At 42.0% G+C, this 14,044-nt stretch overlaps 1 long non-coding RNA gene across 1 annotated transcript; it reads left to right on the top strand.

Annotated features, from left to right (window-relative positions):
- The first annotated feature begins 3,143 nt into the window (after positions 1-3,143).
- Positions 3,144-9,931, top strand: LOC140468538 (uncharacterized). Its single transcript, XR_011955682.1, has 2 exons — positions 3,144-3,369; positions 4,592-9,931. It is a non-coding gene; the product is annotated as an uncharacterized lncRNA (long non-coding RNA).
- Positions 9,932-14,044: the final 4,113 nt, after the last annotated feature.

Below are 14,044 nucleotides of genomic sequence, written 5' to 3'. Positions count from 1 at the left end.
TGTCTCAGTGCTGACCTTCTGACAGTGGGGCACTCCCATGCACCTGCTTTACCATTCAGTTAACACTCAGCTGTTCTGGTCATTCAAAAGCTCATTTTTTTTCTGTCTTAAATAAATGTCCCTTAATGTTTTAATAATAAATCACAAGAAGAAATATCTTTCTCAATGTGACCCAGTCACCACCATTGGAGGATTGTACATCCCTGAGTTTAGTTACCCCTTACCCTTCGAAACACGAGTTGATATGACCTGGCCTATCCAGCCCTCGCTGATATACCGACCTTCTTATTCCAAGTACCCAAAGAGAAAATGCTGGAAAATCTCAGCAGGTCTGGCAGCATCTGTAAGGAGAGAAAAGTGCTGATGTTTCAAGTCTAACTGACCCTTTCTCAAAGCTTATTCCAAGTCAATGGTGGTTCCACCACTAAACTATTATTCCAGAGACCCAGTGAATGTTCTCAGGACCTCGGTTCAAACCCTACCAGAACTGTCTCGGGGTGTCACAGTCTGGTCGCTTGTGAATGGGTCATGGGGGCAAACAGATATCAATATATCTGTCTTATTTCAACTGTTAGTCTGGGAAACCTTCTTTGTTCTGTAAGTTTCCTATTTCCATATTCAATTCCCCTCACAGTGGACCAAAATATTCTACTATCTTTCCTGACTATCTGCTGCAGTTGCATAGTAATCTTTTAGGATTCATACACAAGAACATACAAATTCCTTTGAATCTCTGAGCTGTGCTGCCTGTTCTCATATGGAAGTTTTTGTTTATTCTTCCTGTGACAATGGACAATTTCATGTTTTCCCACTAAATCTTCCATTTGCCAGATTTATTGATATTTGTTTGCCCCCATGTCCCCTTCACAACCCACCAGACTGTGACACCCCTAGACAGTTTTCTGGTAGGGTTTGAACTGAGGTGCTGAGAACATTCACTGTGTCTGTGAAATAATCGTTTAGTGGTAGAACCACCATTGATAACCGTTTGATGTTTACTACTGGGGGTAGTTGGGTGTCTAACCCCTTTTAAGATTTATTTTTAAGAATGAAGAGGGAACAGGGTGCTTCCTCCACCAATGCAATGCACCTGTTTCCCCTCTGATAGAACACAACATCCTTGACTGTTGCGGATCTTATACTTTACTTGGCTGATAAACTGAAATGTTATACCTGAACTGCTGCTGCTTAATAAACTACCTTAAAATTCAATTGAATAAAAGTCATATTCCATATTTTTTTTGCAGACTGGATTGCAGTGACAATAAACTAAACCAAAGACTGAGTTACTGTTTGCTAAGGCTTATTGTGCAATTTGTTTTTTTTTTTTGGCTGTGATTTTACAAGGAAGTTGGCAGCTTAATAATCACAAATCATTACCTTAATTCTTATAATGGAGTATTTACTACTTTCTGGAATGTGATTTTCATGGGAATCATACGTAAAAAGAGATTTTTTTTTTCCAGACTTCTGCAGGCTGATAGTATTGCAAATAAATGTATGTGTAAAATCTCTCTTGTTAACATGCATTTAATTCCCTGACATTCATTGAAAATGCCATGAGGAAAAGATTGTTCAAATCACAACAAGGGTAAAATCCTGTTTTGAACTTTTGTTTCCATAACAAGCGAATCAACTTTGCATTTCATTTCTGAAATGTCATTGCCAAGCAAGTCACCATGTCCAAAGGTGTGCTGTGCTCGGCTTGAAGATCTCTGACAGCCTCGCACTCCTCAGGCTTATGATTGCAGGATGGTGCAAGGGCTGCAGGTGGAGGCCTGCTTCAGCAGCCTGGACCAGGAGAAGGCCTTTGTCAGGATATTGCACACCTACCTGTGGGACGTGCTGTGTAAAATGGGCTTTGGGAAGGAATCCACGATTGGATCTGACTGCTCTGCACCAACATATATAGTGCGGTCTCAATTAATGGGTCAATGAGTCTAGTGAGGCTGCCCATTCTCTCCTGCCTTGTTTGTGTGTTGTATATTGCCTAGTCAATCAGGAAGGATGTGAGCCTGAGAGGGGGCCCTGTTTTAGATAGCGGAGGCCTGCAGTTCAAGGCCTCCCAGTACGCGGACAGCATCACTGGAATTTACTCTGGCCCACTGTCATTGCCTAGACTCAAGCATCTGTGACCAGTTCAAACTGGCCTCAGGAGCCCAGGGAATCCAATGCAAGAGTGAGGCCATGTTCTTTGCGAGTGAGGTCGACTGATCCTTTATACTCTTCACCGTCAGGACAAGTTAACTGAAGGTGCTGGGCATTTGGTTTGGGGGGCTAGAGAGTGCACAAAAACTTGGGAGGAACACTTTGCCAGGGTGAGGCAGAAATAGGGAGCACTGCACCTTCTCCATTGTGGGTAAAAACCTGGTCATCAGGTGTGAGGCATTCTCTCTGTTACTGCATGTGATGCAGGTCCCTCCCATTCCCCACAACTGCAATGCTTCAGTCACCCAAGCCATCTTCCACTTCAGCGAGAGTATGACGATGGACAGTATCTACAGAGACTCCACATAAGAGAAAAGCTCAAGTGGGGGGAAGAATTTATCCATCACCACCCTCAACCTGATGGTTACCTTTAGGTGTGGCTGCATTAAGCTGTGCAAGCACAAAGTGTCACTACATACTGAGGTTCTACCTGTCCTCAGTGTTGTGAAGGATGGGACTAGCCTCGTTGCCGCAAGACAGTTCCTTATCACGTGCCCTTCATGGAGACATTCACGAAGCACCACCTTTGACCACCAGTCCATCAGCAATTGGTCAGCACATAGTGTCCTTGAGACTCTGCAGGAAAAAGGAGGGAGGGTCCTGTCACATGGTTCCCTGAGCAGACTATCAAAGACATTTGGCAGAATTCTGCTGAGAAGGCCCTTTCCAACAAGCATCAAGATATTGTTTGGCTGTTGGTGAGAAGGACACTACCTGTGAGATCTTTCATTTGCCCTGGTCTGTCTGTGTCGCCACACGCTGCCCTCAAGCAGTGCCGGGGTGGTGGGGGTTAGTGGTGTGGATGTCCAGACTGTCGCATGTCTCCTGCTGGAAGTCTGAAGGAATATTCCTTGGTTTTTGTCAAAGCTCATCCCCAGCAACTCCATGATACATGACTTAGTGCAGTATGGTCTGATCCCCAGGCTGCACACAGACAGAAATATCGACTGCACCTGGAAGGCCATGAGCTCGGTGAAAGATGATCTTTGGTCTGTCTGAAGCTTGCTGGTCTTCCAGAGGAAGGAATTTGTCTCAACCGAGTCTTGCAATTGGCACGTTCCAAGGTCCAGGACTATGTGCTGATGAGCAAATTAAAGCTTGGGGCAGCTGCCACCAAGGGGCAGTAGGGAAAGACCACTGTCTGCGGTCTTCCTGCTGAAGGTAAGTGGGGATCCATTCAGTTATTGGACACTTTGGCTATATCAAATGCATGTAAATATAATCTTCCACAAGCGATGTCTTTGGTTTGTTTCGATCATGTCAAATTCCAATGTTTATTTGTTCCCTTGATAAATACTACTGTACAGAACCAAACTGTGTTCTGAATATATACATATGAAAAGATACTTTTAATGATTAAAATATATTTTTAAATTAAAAACAAACCAATAGCCATCTCCTCACTCACACAGTATCATCGCCCTATACTGGGGACTATAAATAGTACGCACAGACATACAGGACTTATAGTCATAGAGATGTACAGCATGGAAACAGACCCTTCGATCCAACCTGTCCATGCCGACCAGATATCCCAACCCAATCTATTCCCACCTGCCAGCACTCGGTCCATATCCCTCCAAACCCTTCCTATTCATATGCCCATCCAAATGCCTCTTAAATGTTGCAATTGTACCAGCCTCCACCACTTTCTCCAGTAGCTCATTCCATACACATACCACCCTCTGCATGAAAAAGTTGCCCTGTAGGTCTCTTTTATATGTTTCCCCCTCACCCTAAACCTATGCCTTCTCGTTCTGGAGACCCCTACCTTAGGGAAAAGACTGCCTATTTGTCCTCTGCTCCTCAATTTTGTAAACCTCTATAAGGTCACCCTCAGCCTGCGACGCTCCAGGTAAAACAGCCCCAGCCTGTTCAGCCTCTCTCGATAGCTCAAATCCTCCAACCCTGGCAACATCCTTGTAAATCTTTTCTGAACCCTTTCAAGTTTCACACATTTTTCCAATAGGAAGGAGACCAGAATTGCATGCAATATTCCAACGGTGGCCAAACCAATATCCTGTACAGCCGCAACAATATAAAGTTAAGCAAAAAAAATGTTTTCATAGCATATTTAAAACCGAAATCAAAATTTACAGCAATTGATAGAGATAAATGGCATTCCATTCAGAGGTAGGAGCATTGATAGCAGGATGGTCTGAGCTCTCAGATTAGACACAACAGCTGTTGCTCAGGAAGTGTGAAACATCAGTTGCACAAGGGAAATGTCACTCTATTCTGGAATGAGTGAATTATTACATCAGCTGGAGGTCACAGTTCAGTTGCTCTGTGGACAGCTTCTATGTTATGGCATCAATTGGTCTCTATCCAAATGGTTCAATGACTGTCAGTCATTGTTTGTTGATTTGTTTTTCTTATCTAGGTTATTATATGCATCCAAAGAAGATGGCACTTGTACTTGGGTCTTCCAGCTCAGAAGTAGGGACACTACCAGTGGCTTACAAGATCCCTCACTCACTGCTGGTCTCACTCTGATTCTCTGACGTGCATAGCAGTTTGTTGCTGGCCAATGATTGATTCACATGATGTGGAGAGGCTGGTATTGGACTGAAGTGGACAAGGTCAGAAGTCACTCGACACCAGATTGTACTCCAACAGCATCAACCTGCGAGTGGATACCAGAATGGAATCCGGTGACTTCTGGATTTTTATATTATTGGAATATTCTGAGTTAATCTGTTTTAAATCCCAACTGGTTACATTTAAACCATTTTATGCCTCACATAAAGACACTCGGGATTGGAGATCTGAACCATCAACTTCCCTCCAAAGTAATTGTCCCTCACCAGAATTGGCATTTTTTTGTGAGATTCGGGAACATATTCAGATCTGTGATGAATTAAATCTTCCTAGGATTAGGTGCCCCCGATCCTTCTATGCTGATATTCCCAGGGATATGCATGGGCCTCTCTCCAACCAAAAGAGCTTCTCTCAGGAGTTTCCAAACTAAGAAGTTTGCATTTGACAGAGCATTTCTTAACAGCAAGGATTATGATGGAACATTGCAAAAGGATATCAACAATAAGTGTCAGGAGGGTGCAGCACTGGGAAATGGCATGCAACCCAGAGAGCACGAGGTTTGGGAGGGTTAACAAGGCAAGAATTCTTTCAATGACAGATAAATGTCTGGGTGGCAAACACGTTCACAGGGACCTAATTTTGCTTACGCATGGATGTGTGGAAGCAGATAGATAAATTTGGAAAGAAGGCAGATTGCAGACTTGCATTTATAGCATATGGGAGCTAACAGGTTCAGCTCAAAATGTATCGAATCCTGGTTAGACCGCATCTAGATTGGAACACAGTTTTGGTCGACACATTATAGGAAAGGTGCGATTGAACTAGAGAGGGTGTAAGAGGAGATTTAGCAGGATGTTGTCTGGGCTAGAGAGTTTGAACAATAGCAAAGATTTGATTGGACTGGGCTAGTTTCCCTTAAATGTTGAGAGGGTACCTTACACAGAGTTCCTCAGGAATATGAGAGTCATGGTTATCTGGAAATGAAGGTCCTTTCTCGATAGTGGGATGGATAATACGAGCAGACAGGGAATAGAGAAATGTCGACTATATGCAGGCATAGAGAATTAGTCAAGAATAGCATAATGGACAGCTTCTATCGTGGGCCAAACTCCAATTTCATTTTGTCCTTCCCCTTCCCTTCCCTTTCACTTCCTTTTCTCACGCAGACCTTGCCCTTATTGGGTTTTGCACGTTAATGGTTCCCTGCCACATGATGTTTTTCCTGGTGGTGGAATTATAGCAAAACGTTCTTGCACAATACTGTCTTTTTTTTACTGTGACTGTACTCAGACTCAGCCACAGGTGCACGGGTGATCTGTGGGGGACGTATAAGTGTTACTACTGTGCAATGGTCATTTAGGGGATAAATGAAAGAAAAGAGAAAAGGAAAATAAAGAAAAACAAAACAAAGGGTCTCCTCACTTTGGGCACTGGCTTTGAGTTGGCTGTTACTGTGCACTTGCTCATAAAGGGTGACTCGGTGAAGGGATACCGGCCTCTCTGCAGTTATGTCAGTGTTACATGAATGCATTCGATTGTTATGATATAGAATTCATTGGAATTTTAACTGGGATAGACAACAGTCATTTGTGTGATGGCAGAGTGAGTCTGCCGGCTGCCACAAGAGAGGAAGGTAAATCCAAAACTATTTTAATCGGCTGCAAGAGCACAAACTAACAGGTCAGCTTATTTGTTCTGTGCAATAATGCAGGCATTGGGAGGGGTCCAGCATTGGTTACCCGTCCCTAGTTGCCCCTTGAGAAGTTGGAGCGCTGATTCCTACCTACGTGCTAGTAGATTGACCTAGAATGCAATTAGGGAGAGAATTCTAGGATTTTGATACAACAGTGAAAGAACAATGATAAATTTCCATTCGAGATTGTGAGCAAATTGGGTAACATGCATGGGGTGGTGTTCCCATGTATCTGCTGCCCTTGTCTGGATTGAAGTGGTCACATGTTTGGAAGATACTGTCTGAGGACCTTCAGTGAATTTCTGCAGTTTGCCTTTTTGCCGGTGCACACTGTTGCTACTGAGTGTCAGTGCTGGACAGGCTAAATGTGGATGTGGTTCCAGTCATGTGGGCTGCCTTGTCCTGGATGGTGTCAAGCTTATTGTGTGTTTTGGGACTGTATCCATGCAGGCATGTGGAGTAAGGATGAGGAAAAATTCATTCCCTTCAAGGATTATGAATTTTGATCAGAGAGCTGTGATGGGAAGACTGCTTGTGTACATATCAGGCTAAAAGAGACAAATTTATGATCAGTGAGGAAATCAAGGGCAGGAACTTGGACATGAGAAATGACAGACCAGTCATGATCGTCTTGAATGGTGTAGCAGAATCAAGGAGCCGAACAGCCTCTTCCTATATTATTTATTACAGCACTGTGGTCTTATAGATCATCCACTCAATGTCCTACTGAGCCACCAAATGTCACACATCCCTTGTTAGAAAGGAATGACTGAAAACAATGACTTGACACTAAGTTCCATTCCAATCATCGAACTTTTTTTTATATAGCCAGCAGGGAGTAAGTCGCTGGGTCTACCATGTGCTTATCCACTGAGCAAAGGAGATCATGCACTTTGTTTACTTTTCCTTCAGCACATCCTGGCTGCTTCAGGATTTCCTCCACAATGAGTCTCAGTAGTGAAGAATTTTCTTCTCAATTAGTGTCAGTGCTCAGTATTTCTTTCACAGTGAATCTTGGTGCTGAGTCTCAATGTTCAGGGAGTTGCTCAAGTAAGGTGAGGTAAGCGACCATCCACTGTTTGTTGCAATTGATTTGCCCGAAATTAAACAGGAGACTGTAACAATAAATAGTCACAAATGTAGACCAGAAATTAACTGGTATTTTAAAACAACTTAAACAAAACAAAGTGCAAGGCAGACCCAAAGGAGTAGGTTCAGGAATGTTGACAATGGGATAGTGTCAATGATGGATGTTGGGAGAAGGTATACAGTAATGGGAACAACTGGACAGGAAGATGTAGAATGTGGGGAAATGGATGGTAACATCTTGAAACATGTTCAATATTACAGATGACAAATGTAGGACAAACAGGAAGAAAGTTAGCCTCCAGGATACACGAACACCAGCTAGCCACAAAAAGACACGACCCTCTCTCCCTCGTAGCCCTACACACGGATGAAAAAAAACACCATTTCGACTGGGACAACACATCAATCCTGGGACAGGCTAAGCAAAGACATGCCAGAGAATTCCTAGAGGCTTGGCACACCAACTACAACGCCATAAACAAAAATATAGATCTAGATACCATCTATCAACCCCTCAGAAAACGAACAGGAAATGATATCACACAAACCCCATCCATGACAAATATATAAATAGAAAGCAGGACGCAACAGCTTCGCTTCACTTGGAGGTAGCCACTGATGATGTTACCTAGCCAGGTAATGAAACGTCTGGATAGCAAACCTACACCCTAAACCTCAACCTGAGCTACAAACCTTCACAAACCGTGCATATAAATATTTTGTATGTGAACTTAAGAGATATAGTTAGTAATTTTGCAGATGACACTGAAATTGGAAGTGTAGTGGACAGCGAAGAAGATTACCTTAGGAAACAGCGAGATCAAGATCAGTTGGGCTAATGGGCTGAGAAGTGGCAGATGGAATTTAATTTAGATAAATGTTAGATGCTGTATTTTGGAAAACCAAATCTTAGCAGGACTTATACACTTAATGGTAAGATCCTGGGGAATGTTCCTGAACAAAGAAACCTTGGAGTGCAGCTTCATAGCTCCATGAAAGTGGAGTCGCAAGTAGATTGGATCGTGAAAAAAGGTGTTTGGTATGCTCTCCTCCATTGATCAGAACATGTTTTCTTCTTTTTTAAATTGATTTTTCTTCAGAAAAATACTCGGAAAAACAAGGTGCAGTCACAAACGATGATCAATAGCTAACAAAACCCCAACTACCCTCCCCATTGCACATTCCTCCCGAAAAATATAAAGAAAAAAATGACAATTAACTATAATAAATATAAACATATACAAAACACACAGTATAATCAATTAAACCAGCAGTAAGATAATTGCATTAACAAAAGAAAAAGGAAAAAAAATAATTCTCATAACAGAAGATACCTCAATCTGGAAAAGCTAAAATAAAACATTCTTAGAATATGAAATAAAGGGTTCCAAATCTTTGTAAATATCTACATAACGAAGGGCAAAGCCAGAACATGTGCATAGAATTTTCTGGCACCGATCACAGGATGGAGACATCTCCTTAAATATTTTCGCAAGTGGTGTTTAGTGTAGTGGGCCTGGTGTAGAATCTTGTATTGAATAAAACATTGGTTTGCATAGAAAGAAGATCTGTGCACCCTTTTCAAAATCACATCCCACACATCACCCGGAATTACATCTTCCAGACCTGCCTTCAAGGTAGAATCAAGAGAATCTGACCATACTTTATGGATGTTAGAATAATTAGCTGAAATAGCCCCCGTTAATGAAGAAAGCAGTTCCATAAATATGTCAAAGTCAGAATCATTAGGACAGGAGGGGAAAACCTGAAATAAACTATGAGCAAAACTGTGCATCTGGAGGTATCTGAAGGCTTTAAGGAAGCCTTAAGGAAGTCTCTGGATGCTTTAAGGAAGTGAAAACCTATGAACTAATTCTTGAAAACGTGCAGAAACGCCATCAACATATAAATCTTCACAGTTTTTATTCTTAACTTAGCCTGACCAGAAAAGGTACTATTCATGAAAGATTGGGAAAAAAATACATAATTTGCCACCAATGGAGCCTTAGTACAATGGAGCCTTACGACTGAAAGCCAAAGTGACATCTAAATTGAAACCAAATTTTAAGACAGGATAAAGCAATTATATTACTCGTGTAAATAGAGGTTCAATGTTACCGGATGGGTAGAATTTGCCTCAAAGCTCAACCAATTTGGGAGAGCATCAAAGTTCTCCTCTTGGAGCCAATATTTCAAATTTCTACTGTTTGCTGCCCACTGATAAAGCAAAATATTCAGCACTGCCATTCCACTTTGTATCTTAGGCCTCTGTAATAACTGTTTTGTAACCTAGGAGATCTTTTATTCCAAATAAATTCAAGAATTAGACTATCTAATTTATGTAAAAAGGAAAGAGAAAAATTGGTATGCGTTGAAATAAATAAGAAAATTGTGGAAAAATATTCATTTTAATGGAATTAAATCTTGCAGCAACAGGCAAATTAAGGAATGACTAATATTCGACGTGCCGTTTATTTGTATCAATAATGTTAAAAAAAATTCCTGTAAAACATACCTAGTGTATCTGTTACATGTACACCAAGGTAAACAAAACCAGAGTTGGCAATTTTAAATGGTAAATTATCTAGTGGGTATTCCCTGTCAAGTTTATTGATAGTAAATATCTCATGTTTGCTAAGGTTCAACTTATACCCAGAAATCTTACTGAAAGATTCTAAAATTAAAAGTGCGGTGGAATGGAGAGAGATAGGATTGAGACAAATAGCAAAAGATCATCTGCACAGAGAGCAACCTTCAACTCCAAACCTTTTCTAATAATGCCAGAAAAGCCAGGATGAGTCCATAGACCAATAGAGAGAGGTTCACTTACAACGGCAAACATCAATGGACTCAAATGACAACCTTGTCTAGTAGAACAATGAAGATAGAACTAGTCAAAATTAATATTATTGGTCCTAATAGAGGCCTGCGGTGACGCATTGAGCAGTCTGATTGAACAAATAAACTTTTTCCCAAAGACAAGTTACTCCAATGTGAAAGAAGGATAATTCCATTCCATTTTAACAAAGCCTTTTTCAGCATCTAAATATATCAAAGCCTCAGGGAGAGTGGATGGAGAAGAATTGTTAACCACGTTAAATACCCATCCAAGATAAACAGAAAAGCAATGTGTGTTGTGAATAATTCCCGTTTGATTCAAGGATATGATCGATTTGCAAACGTCAGGTCAATAACTTTGGCAATAATTTAAACTCAACATTTCGCAGAGTTATAGGATGAGAGGAACCAAATAGTAAGGGATCTTTGTTTTTCTTTAAAAACAAGGAAATTGATGCCTGACTTAAATTTTGAGAAGAGAGCCAGAAGTGAACGCTTCTACAAACACATCTACCAAAAGCAGCGCCAGCTTTTTCCAAAATGTTTTCTAAATTTAGACAGCAAACCATCAGTTCAGGGGATTTACCACATTGTAGTGATCTCGCCGCAGCCTCAAGTCCTATTGCTGTGATGGTTGTTCCAATTTCTTTGCCACATTTTGATCAATAGGAATATTAATCTTATCAAAAAAAGTCTCAAAATCTGCCGTAACAGAAGAACATTCATTTGAATAAAATTAAATGTAAAACTCCTTTAAAATCGTGTTGATTTCCAATGGGTCCAATGTGACACCTGAAATCGCCTTAATTTGTGGGATTAATTGAGATGAGGACATTTGGCTTAACTGATGTGCCATCAGTTTACACATTCTATTTCCTTGTTCATAAAATGGAGACTTAGAGATTGCATCAAGTGTCTAATTGAGACAGACGTTGTGCTAACACTTTCTCTTTCCTTCGTTTCACCAAAGACGTCGCCATTTGAAAGGATACCAGTAAAAACAGGTCATGTTTTAAATAAAAAGGACCAAATCTAAGAAACCAAAATATATACACTTACTACATTTGCGAGAAGCGACCCCCAAACTACATCCTACATTGTCTGTTCTAACTGTTGTCAGACCATGCCCTTAAATTGCAGCTTCCCCAGGCAGATGTTAAGCATGATTGTTGAAGGAATGGGAGTGGTTGCTTGTCCAGGCTAATGGCGAGCAGCTTTGTCCCTGGGTTCCCCCTCAGCCCTGCCCAGCCCAGTCTGGTACTTGGTAGGCTGAAACCTTGGGCTGCTCCAGGTCCACAGTACATCATGACACCAAGTAAAGCCTCTACTTCAGCTTGTGCCACAGGCCGACCCTTGCCCCTGCCACTGCTGCCACTCCACCGCTTGTGGTTGCCAAGCCCAAACCAGAGCCAACTGCTGATTTGTCTTCGAGCCGTGCCCCCCTCCACCCCTCCCCCATTTTTTGGAGCTCCATTCAGAATATTGCATATACAAGTTGTGAGGTCATGCTGCGGCTGTACAGGACATTAGTTAGACCACTTTTCGAATATTGTGTGCAATTCTGGTCTCCGTCTTATTGAAAGAATGTTGTGAAAATTGAAAGGATTTGAAAAGATTTACACGGATTCTGTCTGCGTTAGAACATTTGTGCTATAGCGAGGAACTGAACAGGCTGAAGTTGTTTTCCTTGGAGCGTCGGAGGCTGTGGGGTAACCTTGTAGAGGTTTATAAAGTCATGAAGGGCATGGATAGGATAAATAGACAACGTTTTTCCATGGTGTGTGGCAGGCCAGAACTACAGGACATCGGCTTAGGGTCAGAGTGGAAAAATATGAAAGGGACCTAAAGGACAACTTTTTTCACACAGAGGGTGCTGCTTGTACGGAAAGAGCTGTCAAAGGAAGTGATGGAGGCTGGTGCAATTAAAGCATTAAAATCCATCTGGATGGGCAAATGAATATGAAGGGTTTAGAGGGCTATGGGCCAAATGCTGGCAAATGGAACTAGATTAGGTTAGGGGATCGGATCTGCATGGACCAGTTGGACCGAAGGGTCTGTTTCCGTGCTGTACTCCATTGTCATTCTGTGACTTCAAGTTTTTTTTTGGAAGCAAAGCCAGAGACTAAGTCTGAACTATGGAAAAGCTCTTTGAACACTACTTGTTATGGTCCCAGCTGCTAATAATGCTAGTCAAATCAAATTCCTGACTCAAAGCAGTTTTGAAGATTTTAAGTTTAATCTTTGAATTTGGTTGCCATGCTACTCAATCATTGAATATTTTCACATAATGTTGCAACTGTCCAATCAGGACAAGAGCATCAATACGTTTATGAGATAAATCAAAGCCGTTGTGGTCTGTTCGCCGAGCTGGGAATTTGTGTTGCAGACGTTTCGTCCCCTGTCTAGGTGACATCCTCAGTGCTTGGGACCCTCCTGTGAAGCGCTTCTGTGATCTTTCCTCTGGCATTTGTAGTGGTTTGAATCGGCCACTTCCGGTTGTCAGTTCCAACTGTCCGTTGCAGTGGTCGGTATATTGGGTCCAGGTCGATGTGCTTATTGATTGAATCTGTGCATGAGTGCCATGCCTCTAGGAATTCCCTGGCGGTTCTCTGTTTGGCTTGTCATATAATAGTTGTGTTGTCCCAGTCCAATTCATGTTGCTTGTCATCTGCCTGTGTGGCTACGAAGGATAGCTGGTCGTGTTGTTTTGTGGCTAGTTGGTGTTCATGGATGCGGATCGTAAGCTGTCTTCCTGTTTGTCCTATGTAGTGTTGTGCAGTCCTTGCATGGGATTTTGTACACTACATTGGTTTTGCTCATGCTGGGTATCGGGTCCTTCATTCTGGTGAGTTGTTGCCTTTGAGTGGCTATTGGTTTGTGTGTTGTAATGAGTCCTGGTGGTCACAGTAGTCTGGCTGTCAGTTCGGAAATGCTCTTGATGTATGGTAGTGTGGCTAGTCCTTTGGGTTGTGGCATGTCTTCGTACCATTGTCTTTCCCTTAGGCATCTGTTGATGAAATTGCGCAGGTATCCATTTTTGGCGAATACATTGTATAGGTGTTCTTCTTCCTATTTTTGCAGTTCTGGTGTACTGCAGTGTGTTGTGGCCCTTTTGAATAGTGTCTTGATGCAACTTTTTAAATGTATGTTGGGGTGGTTGCTTTCGTAGTTCAGGACTTAGTCTGTGTGCGTGGCTTTCCTGTATACCTTTGTGGTGAATTCTCCATTGGGTGTTCTCATTACCATCATGTCTGATGGATGTCTTCACCAAAAACCGATACCCGCATAATTTCATCAATAGATGCCTAATGGAAAGACAACGGAACGGGGACATGCTGCAACCCAAAGGACTAGCCACACTACCATACATCAAAAACATTTCCAAACTGACAGCCAGACTACTGCGACCACTAGGACTCATAACAGCACACAAACCAATAGCCACTGTCAGACAACAACTCACCAGAACGAAGGACCCGATACTCAGCATGAGCAAAACCAATGTAGTGTACAAAATCCCATGCAAGGACTGCACAAAACACGACATAAGAAAAACAGGAAGACAGCTAACAATCCGCATCCATGAACACCAACTAGCCACAAAATGACTCGACCAGCTATCCTTAGTAGCCACACATGCAGATGAAAAGCAACATGAATTCGACTGGGACAACA

This window comes from Chiloscyllium punctatum, chromosome 47 (genome assembly GCF_047496795.1).
Source record: "Chiloscyllium punctatum isolate Juve2018m chromosome 47, sChiPun1.3, whole genome shotgun sequence".
Taxonomy (NCBI): Eukaryota; Metazoa; Chordata; class Chondrichthyes; order Orectolobiformes; family Hemiscylliidae; genus Chiloscyllium; species Chiloscyllium punctatum.
The sequence above is the reverse complement of the archived record's forward strand: the minus strand, read 5'-3'. Positions and strand labels throughout refer to the sequence as shown.